This window comes from Dicentrarchus labrax, unplaced genomic scaffold (genome assembly GCF_905237075.1).
Source record: "Dicentrarchus labrax unplaced genomic scaffold, dlabrax2021, whole genome shotgun sequence".
NCBI lineage: Eukaryota > Metazoa > Chordata > Actinopteri > Moronidae > Dicentrarchus > Dicentrarchus labrax.
The window spans coordinates 14413733-14426675 of NW_026136722.1; the positions used below are offsets into that span (position 1 = coordinate 14413733).

General features: G+C 40.8%; 1 protein-coding gene across 1 annotated transcript in view; it reads left to right on the top strand.

Annotated features, from left to right (window-relative positions):
* Positions 1-12943, top strand: part of cacng2a (calcium channel, voltage-dependent, gamma subunit 2a) — a 68650-nt gene that overhangs the window by 44397 nt on the left and 11310 nt on the right. The gene's annotated exons all lie outside the window — the stretch shown is intronic.

Here is a 12943-nt window from a genome sequence, read left to right on the forward strand (position 1 = left end):
TTTCTTTTCTGATTTGGATGTCTTCTTTGTTGTAGGACAATCTGTTTAGAAAACTTTTTGGATATCCTCACCGCTTTGGAAAAGCATCGGTTGGAGGATTATAGCGATTAATTGGACATGTAATGATCCAATCACCGATCACTGGAAACAGCATCTATTTTAAGCCTTCTGTTTATAGTGTGGTCTTATTTATTCAACTATTCTTAACAACATTGTATATTAAGTATTAACACTGAGAGATGAGAAAAAATCATGAGTTGTTTATTTATTGGTAGGCAACATATTCCACTCTCTCTTTTGCGCTGGTTATTGGGAGCAGCTTAGAGCTTAACAAATATACAGTGTTTCCCAGACAATTACAGTGTAATTGTAGCAGGGGAGGAGAGGCGAATATAATATATTTCTCATTTCAACATTTTAATTCTACTTACTTCTCCACTTTATTTGAATGTTCTAGTGTTTACTCACAAACTACTTTAATCTGTATTTAGCTATAACTCTCCTTTGGAATAAAATAAACGTGTCATCTGATCAGCGTTTTTAGAGTCTGCCAATCAAACTGTTTAGAGCTAATATTGGTCGATAACGATCAGTTACCGATTAATAGGAGTACCCTAACATGACTTATGTAACACAGAAATATTACTTCTACTTGAATTTGCATATTTTAGTCACTGCTCCACCACGCCTGCTGAGAGTCTATAACAAATTGTACGTTTAATTATAATCACTTTTTTCAGTATAACGAGTTCTGTAAGGGATTACAATTTGAAATTCAGTCTTTACATTACAGTTTGGAGTCAGTGGAGAGATTGCACTCGAATGTGTTAACTTGGCACAGGGGCTGGACAGAAAAGGAGGAATGAGACTCCCACTAACTCCAAATTTGTCTTAATTACATGCTGTAGGTTCTTAGCTGACTTGGCTAATGTTAGCCACTGGTAAGCCTAACATACATTCAGGAAGAGTGTGAACTCTAGCCTAAACCTTCACTGCGAGGATGGGGCTTTTTAAACCATAATGTCTCATTTTTATTTCCACACTTATGTGACATGTGGGGAGGCTGTGGAGTTGTTTAAGGGCTGAGCAACACAATTAAAAGAGTTCTCCGCCGATTTAGCATCGCACCTTTACAACATGTTGGATCACGCACAAGAACCAGAGTCTGTTAGTCTTTTTTTATTCCTCAAATTCTTCCTTCTTGTCAAAACCTGGCGCCTACACTACCCACAATGCAACCTGACGATCAGCAATTCGCTCAAGGATTTGGGTGTGTTGTGCTACCAGCAGCTAATGTAGCTTCTAGCCTCAAGCAGAGATGAATGAAGAGCAGGCTCCAGAAGGCTGTTAAACTCACTGCACACACCCTCTGATGTTTTTTCATTTTCAAACTTGTAGACTGCTCCAACCATGTATCATACTTCACACAGCTCAGCAGTTCCCCTTTAATGTATCAAGTAATGTAACTAATTACTTTTGCTGTTGGGTGATTATTAAAATAATGTCGTTTTCTCAGTGATGACTGATGATTCAATGATCATAATGTCTATTTCTTTGGTATATTTGACAAACACGGCAATGTCCCGAGCCCCTGTTGACCCATGATGTGGTACACCCCCTCCTCCCCTGCCTGCAGTGGTTTGAAACTAGAAGTCAGAAAGTGTCCGTCTCCTCGTCTCCATCAGCGGGGACAGTAATTGAGGCCTCTCAGAGAGCTGAGCAGTGCGTGCCAGTGCTGGAGATTAAGCCCAGCCAATTAGGCTGTGTTTGACTTAGCGCTCTGAGCGGTTGTTCCCGTCCATATGTGCCAGAGAGAACGGTTATGATAACAGCTCTGGTAATGATTCTAACTATGCCGGAGCCTTGGCGAGGGCAGATCAGTCTTATGAAGAGGCGTCTCCCAGGCTGGGAATGACAGGGTCGCAGGGAAGAGGCCGCGCTCCGGCCCCTCGGACCACCGGCGCTCATCTGCACGCCCGTGTGTGTGTGTGTGTGTGTGTGTTAACCTCTTCCCAGGCTGTGATTGGAGGAGAAGGCCGCAGTGCTCCCAGTGGCTTGCCAATTAGGACACTCACATCCATAAATATTTCAGCCTCCTTCTTATATAGGTCAGGCCTCTCTCGATCGCTGTCTCTCACACTCTGCCTCTCTTCACCCTCACACCCGTAATATTTCATGTCAGGAGTTGTACAGCACCTATTGTCATCTCTCAGGCTTGAAAGAGAGCCCCGATGATTCAGAGCATTAAACTGTTTCTTGGGTGCACGAAGAGGTCACAGAGGACACAGCATCTTGGTTGGTGTCTCTGTGTTAAACCCCAGTGATGTATTTTTATATCTGCCCATTTCCATTTCATGGACACACACCTGGTATTTCCATAATGAGGAGTTTCACGGCGCCTCTGGGTGGCCAAAGACAGAGAAAAGCTGCCTCTGCTCTCACATGCAGGAGAGGGAGAGGGGGGATAGTTATGCAACAGAAATGATGTCACTTCAGGTGAAGGCCCAGCGGAAGTGACATCGCTGGGGAGCTCGCCGGTCCAAAATCGAGGGGACACACCGATGACGTCATCAAACAGCATAGCGAGGAGGAGGGAGATATTTGATGCTGCGGTTGCTGAGCAGAAAACACACAAATCTGACTATATTCTGCTAAACATGCACCCCGGCTTCATCACACAAACACACAGTCTGATCTGCTGTCCTTATGCTGACACACACACACACAAATACATACAAACACACCACATATCAGTAGCTCCTGTGTGTGTGTGTGTGTGTGTGTGTGTGTGTGTGTGTGTGTGTGTGTGTGTGTATGTGTGTCTGTTCTGTGAGTCCTCAGCTCTCCCAATAGCAAGGCAGTTTGCACATCCACACGGGGTTATATAAGCCAGCTGAGGCACACTAAAGCGCCAGTGGGTTTTTAGATCATGCCGTGTCGGAGCTCCCATCATCCACTGCTCTACTGGGCGCTAAGCAGCTGAGAGAGAAGAAAGAGGGGAAGAAAACGCCCAGTTATGCAAGCTACTAATACTAAACTGAAAGCCATCAATTCACCGCGATATAGACAGGAAGATCATGTGAGGAGAGGAGGGGTGTGTGCGTCTGACTGGTGCAGGAAATTAACTGTTAGTCAGAGGTTTTTTGTCTCTTGAATAACTTTCAGGAATATTTTGCTTCTTCTTGGACACCAGTGTCTTATAATACATCATCATTATCGACATAAGCAGTCAGCTGAAAAATAATCAGCAACTGTTTTATTAATCTATTAATCGTTCAAGTCATTTATCACGCAAACTGATTTTCTCTGAGCTACTGGAGCAGGCCATCTGATATATTCACCTTGTGCTTTAGGAGATTGTGATAGATTTATTTTGCTTTTTTTGTAAGATTTTATAGACCAAACACTAAATTAATAAAATAATCTATAATCCAAAACAGATCATCAGTTACAACCCTGATACATTATATGCTATAAAGCAAACTAAGGTTGCAACTAATTAATATTTTCATCTTAGATCAGATGACTATTTTAATGGATTCATTGTTTAGTCTATGAAATAAAAAAAGCGTCCATTTGAGTCCAAGGTATAGTCTTCAAATGTCAAATCTACAGATTTGTACAACCAATGACTGAAGCAGTTAATCAATTATCAAAATACCTGACAGTTACTATTCTTTCAGTTGACTGATCAATTTATTTTAGAGTTTCAGCTCTGTGCTGAACCTGCAGCAGGGACAATGGTGCCATTTTCTGTTCTCTAACCACAACCAGCCCCCCTCTTCCATCATTTTACTTGTTGTTTTGTGGATTTTATTGAGGCATTTTTCTTACTTCTGGCCACAACATTTTCTACTGCTTCAGGCAGCGTATTTGCTTGTTTTCAGATCAAAAACTCCTTTTGTTTTTCCTGCAGCCCACTGGAAACAATCCCCCAATCATGCAGCGTGCCCCAGTTCCATAGCACAGACTAATACTAAGTATGCACTATATTCTTCTGTTGATACTGCAATTTTGTAGCAGTAAATAATCAAATAATCAAGAAATAGATGTTATTCTGAACAGGAAATGCAAGACAGGGATACAGTTTGTAAAATGTAGAATGTCTTCATTAATTTAAAGGCAGCTATAATCAGTATTTCTATATTAGCATGTATGATTACTCACTGAAGGTTGTAGCGTCTTTCAGCTCATTGTTTTGTCTTTCTCGCCTGCAACTATTTAGGTTTCTCTCTCACTGCTCTTATAGCACGGTTTCAAGCCACAGCAGGCAGCTGTTTTCAGCAAAAAAAAGCTCTAAAAACCTACTGTACACTACCTCAGCACCAACAGCAGACAGACACAGTTAGAGACTCGCTAGTGAACCAAAACAGAGCTGAAAGAGAGCGAATGTTGCACTTAAATCATCAGGTGGCCCTAAACATGACTCAAATCCTTAGATTAACCCCACTTTCTAGGACATTTAATGCATATTTTCTGTGTGACTGCAATCAAACATAGTCAGAATAAGTATATAGTTTAAAATTAAGGCACAACATTGGGCTCTCACGATTTATTTACTGTGAACCACAGGCAAGAAATTTCAGGATGTGCACAAGTCAAAAGTCAATAAAAAAATACAAAAAAGGTCAAATGCATAAAGCAGCAGTATTCAGGAAAATTTTAACTTTCTCATTAACTTTCCCAGGTGTTTTTCCCCCGAGCCAGTGCTGTGCTCTGCCTCTGGTGTTTGCATACGTTCAGCTGAGAGTATTTGCTGACATTGATGACAGAAGGGCAGGCCTGTCACAGCCCATGTCACCCCTGGGGCTTCGCTGTAGACTGGACGCTGGCCTGAACTGGCTTTGGCGTCGCCCGATAAAATCAATGGGTCTGGGGCAGGACACGCAGGGGCTTGTAGGGCAGAGCAGGGGGTGGCTTGTCAACCAGTGCAGAGTCTCTAGTACCAGTTTGTATACAAGAGTGTGTGTGTGTGTGTGTGTGTGTGTGTGTGTGTGTGGCTGGGAGAGCTGGAGGGCTTCAGTGTGATCACATGACCTGAGATGGGGTTGTCAGAAGGGTAGATAATGTGTGAATACTAGTCAGGGAAGTTAACATCCAGCTTGTGCCCCTGTGTTTGCTTTAGCAGGTTTCCCAGTCGGTCACGATGACATTGAGCGTCCCATACTTCTAGCAGTATCCAAGGCAACAAATAAGGAAACACATCGACTGATACATAAAACACACAGCACACAGACATGGGCCAATAAATTAAAAGCCAATCATTTTTGTCCTGGTTGACCGATTCAGTGCTAGCACTCTAACTTTATATCTTATTAACGGGGGAATATAGAGACAGCACTGCTTGTAAAACACAGAGGTGAGAGAGTGTGTCCTCATGTTAAAGTGAGATTAGAATATACAGGACAAGCCGCAGTGTTGGTCTGTCATTGGGGCATCATCAAATGACGGCTGCACCCTCTCAGATCAGTTTCACACACACATTTATTCATCAGTTGTGAGCTGTAACAGCCTGAAAAATCCCACCGCTGTGAGAGAAAACTGCAAATTATATACTTGTGTTCTTTTTATCTTCAAGTATAAAGCAGCGGAGAGTCGGCTTTGACTGTTTGTGGGCTTTTTGTGCAATACATATCAAAATGAAAACAGTTTCAGTGGTGCAAGCCAGAGGAAAGCTGATCCACACACAATCAAAGGCAAAATGACCTCCAGCTGCTGCAACATAAAGAAAAAACAACTGTACACAATAGATGAAGTCTGTGTGAGACACATCATAGAAATGTGCGTTGTGTGTATATTTCTCGGCCATAGACTGTTTGCCATATTTTAGGGGAAAGTCAAAAAAGATTTTGGTTTGATCTTTGGTTTGTTTGTACTGTAGAAGAATATTAGATTCAGTCTCGAGTTGTTGTTTTTTAACCCTTTGAGGATGATTTCAGACAGGGCCTGCTGTCTGAAATGTGTCTGTGTGCAAAAATTATGTAAAACACTGATACACTGAACAGTGTGCTGCTATATGAGGATGACACCACTTAAAGGACTTGTGTTTATAATTTAGTGGCATCTATCAGATTGTATTTGAATATAGCTTTGACTTCTAGGTGTGTAGGAGAAACTATGGGGGCCATGAAACTCAAGGCCCTATTCAGAGCCAGTGTTTGGTTTGTCCGTTCTAGGCTACTATAGAAACATGGCGGTTCAACATGGCAGCATCTGAAGATAAAAACTTTATTTTTACTGGTCGCTGCCAATGTGAAATTTTTCTTTATGCACAAACTATGCCTACAATTATGCCTGTCTCACCTTGTATTAAAAAAAACCTTAAAATAATTTGTTTAGAATTTCTGACTATCACTGTAGTTTTCCATGCTGTCAAGAATGAAACACTGAATCAGGGCACCCGAGGAGGATTTTAGATGCTGAATATCAACAGCAACGTCCAGGTTCAGGTCTGGCCCGGGATGTAGCATGTAATTTCTGATCTCTCTCTGTCTCTCTGATGTTATCTTCGTACTGTCGCTGCCAATTAAAGGCATAAATGCCCCAGTTTTTGACATTCAGCAACGTCACTCCACAAAGTAGTAGTATTCACTACTCACGCAAAAATCCGTGTACAGTCACAATATTTTGCTTTTACAATTAAATGGGCCTGACATATAATTGTCAGGCTATAGAAATATCACAGTATTAGGCCGAATGGACACACTGATTTAATGTAAAAAATGATTTTTGAATAAATATTTGTGATCTCAGTGAGCAGAGTCATCTTTTTTTATCAGTTCACCCGATCATGCAGCCCTTATATCGATGTATCCAAAGATAAAAACCTGTGCCACCGCAGCTCATCATACTGATGTGTGATGTTGGCCATGCTAAACTCTGTCATGCTGACGCTCAGCCGTGATCTGTGGGGGCATCAGCAGTGGAATGGAGGGTAATTACAGTAATTGAAATGTGTTCTGTGGAGGGAACTTTAATTGTCTGAGCAGGCCTGTCATGTGAAGTGATTTCAGTGTGAGGGAGCTCTTTTACTGTGTCCCACTGACTCGTCTGTGTGTGTGTGTGTGTGTGTGTGTGTGTGTGTGTGTGTGTGTGTGTGTGTGTGTGTGTGTGTGTGTGTGTGTGTGTGATGTTAATATGACAGAGCTGTATTCAGTGGGAGGACTACTGGGCTCTAGCTGTGTGTATGTGCCTTGATCAGCCATGTAAGTCGTTACATTTTCAGGCTGGTGTTTGTCTGTGTGTGTGAAGTGTGTGTTGATTTTTTAAAATCTTTTTTCTTCAAATCTCTTTTCTTTTTTTCCACTAAATATAGTCTATCCATGTTTTTGGTGCTGTTTGTTTGTTTGTCAGAAAAACTATGGAAAAACTACTGGCCCAATCTTCATGAAACTTGGTGGAAGTGTGTAACATGGGCCAAAGAAGAATTTTGGGGCAGATCAAAATCACAGGCCAGATTCATAAATTATTTTTCACTTTCTGTAACATTGCAAGATGGTCTGGTGTCTATGGCAAAATGAATAATAGTAATTAAAGTACCATAAATGGCATGCCATGACTACATACATCATCAGGCCCCACAAACATCACTGTAGAAACAAATGCAGCAGGTATGTAAGAAATAAGCAATCAGGGATGTGATTTTATCGGGTTCATTTTGATGATTTTCCGACCTGTACGAATTTGTCGTAATTAATGTGAACGTGTGCAGATTTAGATATCATAAAAAACTGGACTATTGCCCCTGACTAAGGTCTGCAAGGTCTGAGAGTGTCCTTCTAGTTTCTTATTGGTTGGTAGTCTTTCTTACAACAAAATGAACATCTAAAGAATACTGGTTCACTGTTCAGCCATAGAGAGATCCTCTTTTAAAACAACTTCAGTGGAAGTAATGAAGGACAAAACCCTTTCAGTCCCAGGTCAAAAAATGTGTTTTTCCTAGTAATGTGCCTCCCAAACTCTCTTATAGCTTAACATATAGATGTATTGAACATTTTCTTATAATAACCAGCACTGTTTGAAAACAAAAATGTTTTTGAAGTGAATATTTGCAGTCAAGACTTACAAAGGATTATATATCTATGTAAAATTAGGTTCACCTTGAAGAAATTGCTACAAAAAGAACAAAACATTTTATCAGAATTATCTGTGAGACGACTATGAGCTCACAGAAACCTCATAACTAATAAATAACACAGCAACGTTTTACGCAAAGTAACGTTTACACAGGTTTTACTTTAATCAAACATGTCGCTGATCTTTCTGACATTGTTGGGGTCAAGTCAACACCTTGAATGTGAGTAGTCTGCTTAAGCATCATAACCAACATGCAACTCTTTAGTAAACTCTGTACTAATGTCCCATCAATGGGACAAAACTAAACTAACACTCAAACAGAGGTTACAACCAAGTGTGGTAGTTCATTTTGTTCATAAGGATCAGAACTGCTGATATAGTTCGACAGTGAGATAGACCAACTGGTTCACTTAAAGAGTAAAAAAGGGTGAAAATGATTTCTAAGGTTTCCGTCTTTTAAGCACAAAATCTTTGTGTGATTGTCCCTCTGCTGTGACTCTGCAGGCAAACAGTCTTTGTTGAGGACTTTTTATGGCCTTTATGTTTTGTGATGCTTTTGATCGTAAAGTTGCATGTTTTGTTGGTCCAACAATCCAGAGGCCAAAGATATTCTATTCACTATCATAGAGGACTAAGTAAGTTAGCAAATACTCACATTTGAAAAGTCTGAGCTTGTTCATTTTTAGCACTTTTTCTTTAAAAAAATTACTGGAATGATTGCGATAAATTTTCTGTCGATTAATTCGCTAGTTAGTTCGTTCAGCTCTGTTTTTGACAATGGCTGAACAGTTGAAATAAATTATTTGTGTTTGATAACAGAGTCCCAGTATTATCACAATACTGTATTGAGTTTTATTATATCAATCTTCTGATTATTGCGGTACTAAGTCACTTGGAGTTCAGGTTTTATGAACATTTAAAATAAATAAGTGGACAACCATTGATGTTTATGAGAGGAGGAATGAGAAATGGACAAAGAACATCGAAATTGGTAAAAAGAAATATTCAAGACAACATAAATTTGTGTAAATACAAACAAAAATAAGTCATTAATGAATTCCCAGAGGTGCCTTAAACGTCAAATCGGAACATTTCAGCTCTCACTCTTGTTCGAGTTTATAAATGCCAGCGAGTGAGACTTGCATTTATTTTCTAATCAATTCAAGTCAAATTGCATTCTGCCTGCGAGGTGTGTTGTCAAGACACATAAGCTTTCAGATGCAGGCTGAAAGCTGCGTCAGCATTCCTGCACATTTTGAATTTAGCCACCAAAGCTAATTTCCTTTGTTTTTTGCACATTGTTTCACACTGTGTATTTTAACGCACTCTGTAGCCACTCCCAGTGCTTTTTCCAGAGATGTTTTGTGGATGTTTGATGCCAGGGTTGATGAGGGCAGGAGGGCTGGGAGGGGTGAGAGCTGGGGCTGAGGGGCAACAAGCCTCTTTGTCAGGACGAGGACGATGCAAGGGCTCAGTATTGAGGAAGAGGAGGAGGTGTGGAGGGGATTAATAAGCGTTTGTAGTATTAAATCAATGTGCCTGGGAGCTGAGGCACCTGATTAGCATGACCCTGTCCTGCACATCAGCACATTCTGGACTGGGGGAGGCTGATTAAGAGCCAATGCTAATTTCCTCTCAACCCTGTCAATGAAAGAGAGTGAGAGAGAAAGTAAGAAAGAAAGAGAGAGAGGATGGATGGTGCAAAGAGACGCCTTTGTAAAGAGGACAGTGTGCATGTTTATTCACATGTACAGTACATGTGTGTACTGTTTGTGCACTTAAACTTAGTTTGTTTGTATGTCAGTTGAATATGGAAAGGTGAGGAACAAGCTCAAATGGGTTTTGGGACAGAGTGCGGGAGGTGTCGTGTAACCTTACTGCAGTCCTTGGTTTGTTACACAGAACCATCTTGCAGGCTGTTTAGAAAAGGGCAGGCACTTTCAAAAAATACTCGGCAGGTGGTTGGATGTCTGTCATCGTCTGTCACAAGCGAACTTCAACCAATCAGATCAACGAACCGTGTAACGTCTTGTCCTCCGAGAAAAGCCTTCAGTGCTGTTCTTTGCTCTTCTTTCAGTGAATAAATACTCTCCACTTCTAATAAGACTGCCCACCCCCTAGCTGCTGGTACTTCCTCAAAGGAAGCTGATTGGTCCGGTACCACTGTAGTTGGGCCACAAATGCGTAGACTGAAGCCTGGCTAGATGGATTCTCGCTCGATTTTGTGAGTTCAGTTTGTTCGCAAGGTTGAGTGTCATGGAAAAACTAAACAAATGAGTGGATGATTTTATCCTTTGTGCTCTCAATTTGGCCTAACTCATCACCTTCATGCCATTAGTCTTGTCTTGTGTGTACCCTTCACACTTTCCCCATGTATTAACTGGATTCGATACAGTTTTATTTGTTTTTGAACTGAGATTACTTCAGGTTTATGGAATATTTGATATATTTTTTCTCCCCTACAGTTTCTTTTACTTGAGTGTTAGTAGTATAAAATACTTCTTTGCATCAGTATTCATCCCCTTCAATGGTACGCACTTAAATCATCACTGGTGCAGCCTGTTGGTTTAAGAACTAATAACGTGTACATTTTCAGTGATTTTGTCCCCAGATATACAGTATAGCAGGAATAAGTAGCTTTGTAGGTTGAGGTGAACCATAACTTTAAATGCAATATTTAGAGCCTCACTTGAAATAAATGATACATTTCTGGTGCTCTAGAAAATTAAAGCAACTGCCAGTCAGTGCATGAATGCCTCTAAATATTCAGACTATTTACTATTGGGACTCTGGTTGCACAAGTGAAGCCACAGAGGCATTGAGGAGGACTCGCTGCTGTAGAGACCCTGTCATGGGCCTTCATGGGTGTTGAGTCTCATTAAGTTGTTTGTCAGCCAGCGCTGAAGAGTGCCAGCGCTCGGACACCAGCCTGAGCTGCAGCCGTGCCAATCAATACAGTACACACAGTATCCGCTCTCACCCTGTGTCTCTGTGAGCAGGTTGGCACGCATGCTGGCAGGACGACAGGGCCGGGCGGGGCTAACCAGCCTCCATCGCTCATTACTACAGCTCCTGCCCCGGTGCAGCCACCAACAGGCCTGGCAGAGCGAGACACTGCCTGTGTTTGAACTGAGTCGTACTGTACAGACCTGGAGAAAAGGCAGCCAGGGTTACTTGTCATTAGTTAGATGAGAAGATTGATAGTACTATACTGTATGTTTGTTCAATACAAAACTACCAGCCCGTTAGCTTAGCCTAAAGACAGGGGAAACAGCTATCTGTTGCTGTCTAAAGCTCACTAATTCACATTATATATTATTTGTAACTCAGTCGCCTCTTCCTGTATGTGTATATGAAGGATTAGAGAAACCAAATACTGACAATATTCACTGTTTCTTGCCCAATAAAATCAAAGTAGATGAGATTTCCTCCATCTGGGGAAAGTAAACTTGTGTGCCAGTTCTCATCTCGGCTACTGACAGGAAAACAACCAGTGACAGTGGTGGTAAATAGAAAAGTGCCAATCATCACGAGGCAAACAGTATAACAACCAGTATAAATAGAAATCAGTTAGACTTTGAGAAAAGCTTTAATTTTGGTTTTTCGTTGCCTTTGAAGATTCTGTCTGATTTGAATAGAACAGTTTGGTGCGTTAATACTATAAATGAACCTCACTGGGATTTCAGTCGAAATGCAAATCTTAAATATAAATAAAGGTGCTCTTTTGTTTGTTTTACTCTATGACACCCGTGCCCCTGTAATATATATATATATGTATATATAATAATTTGAAGAAAACTCACATACTAACTATAAGAGTAGCAGAAATTACCTGTGAGCTGTGTCTGTTAATGTATAGCATACATGAAAACATAAAAGTGCTTAAATAGTATTGTAAGTACTCATCCCCTTTAATAGGAAGTACCTAAATCATCACTGGTGAAGCCTGTTGGTTGTAGTCACATAACTAGTATACATGTTTAGTGATTTTGTCCCCACATATGTAGCTAGAATAAGCAGCGTTGGAAGTTTAGGTGAACCATAATAACTTTAAATGCTATATTTTTTATACAGATTTGACTTCAAGAGAAATATTAAATTCAGGGTTTCATGGATGTACACTATAAATATACTTCACTTGGATTTCAGTCCAGATGCAAATGTAGATACACTCATATCCCCAGCATATAGATTTTTTCTGTTCTATTATGTAAAAAGCTGTGCAAACTGAATCAGATCTAACTCACCATTTGCTTACCCCAAGTTACTGCTTTTCATTCTACCATATGCAGTTTAGCTGGAGATGCCGGAGAGTAAACTAAACTTCACTTCAAAGTTCACTTGCTCTAAACTTTGATAGTGTCATCACCACAAAATAAGGTAGTTACCGAAATAACATCCCCGTTTTATTTGGCAGTAACACAATGTTCTGTAGGTAGTAAGCTAGTGAGTCAGGTATGGTAACATTTGCAAGGTGCAGAGCAGATAAACACAGTGTTGAATCCATTATTTACACTTTTTTGTTTTTGGAAAGGCAAAAAAAAGAGGTATGGTTGAAAAGTTGCAGCTCAGTTATGATGAAAACTATTTGAAAGAGCTGCGTTTTCATTCAAAATGAATGACCAGAAAACTGTAATGTGCAGAGTTGGTGTTCAGTCCCAGAAACACTTCTTAACTGTCACACGAATGTGGGTGTCGTGGGGGAAGAAACAGAAGATGCGCTGCTCTCTGTGATCGTGACCTCGACCCAAATCAAAACAGCGACCTCAGTGCTAATCACAGGGCTCCCTAGAGCATCCTTTCATGTGGGCCGAGGCGAGGGCTTCAGAAACACAAGACGCTGCGGAGGTCGCCGCTGTCATTAGCT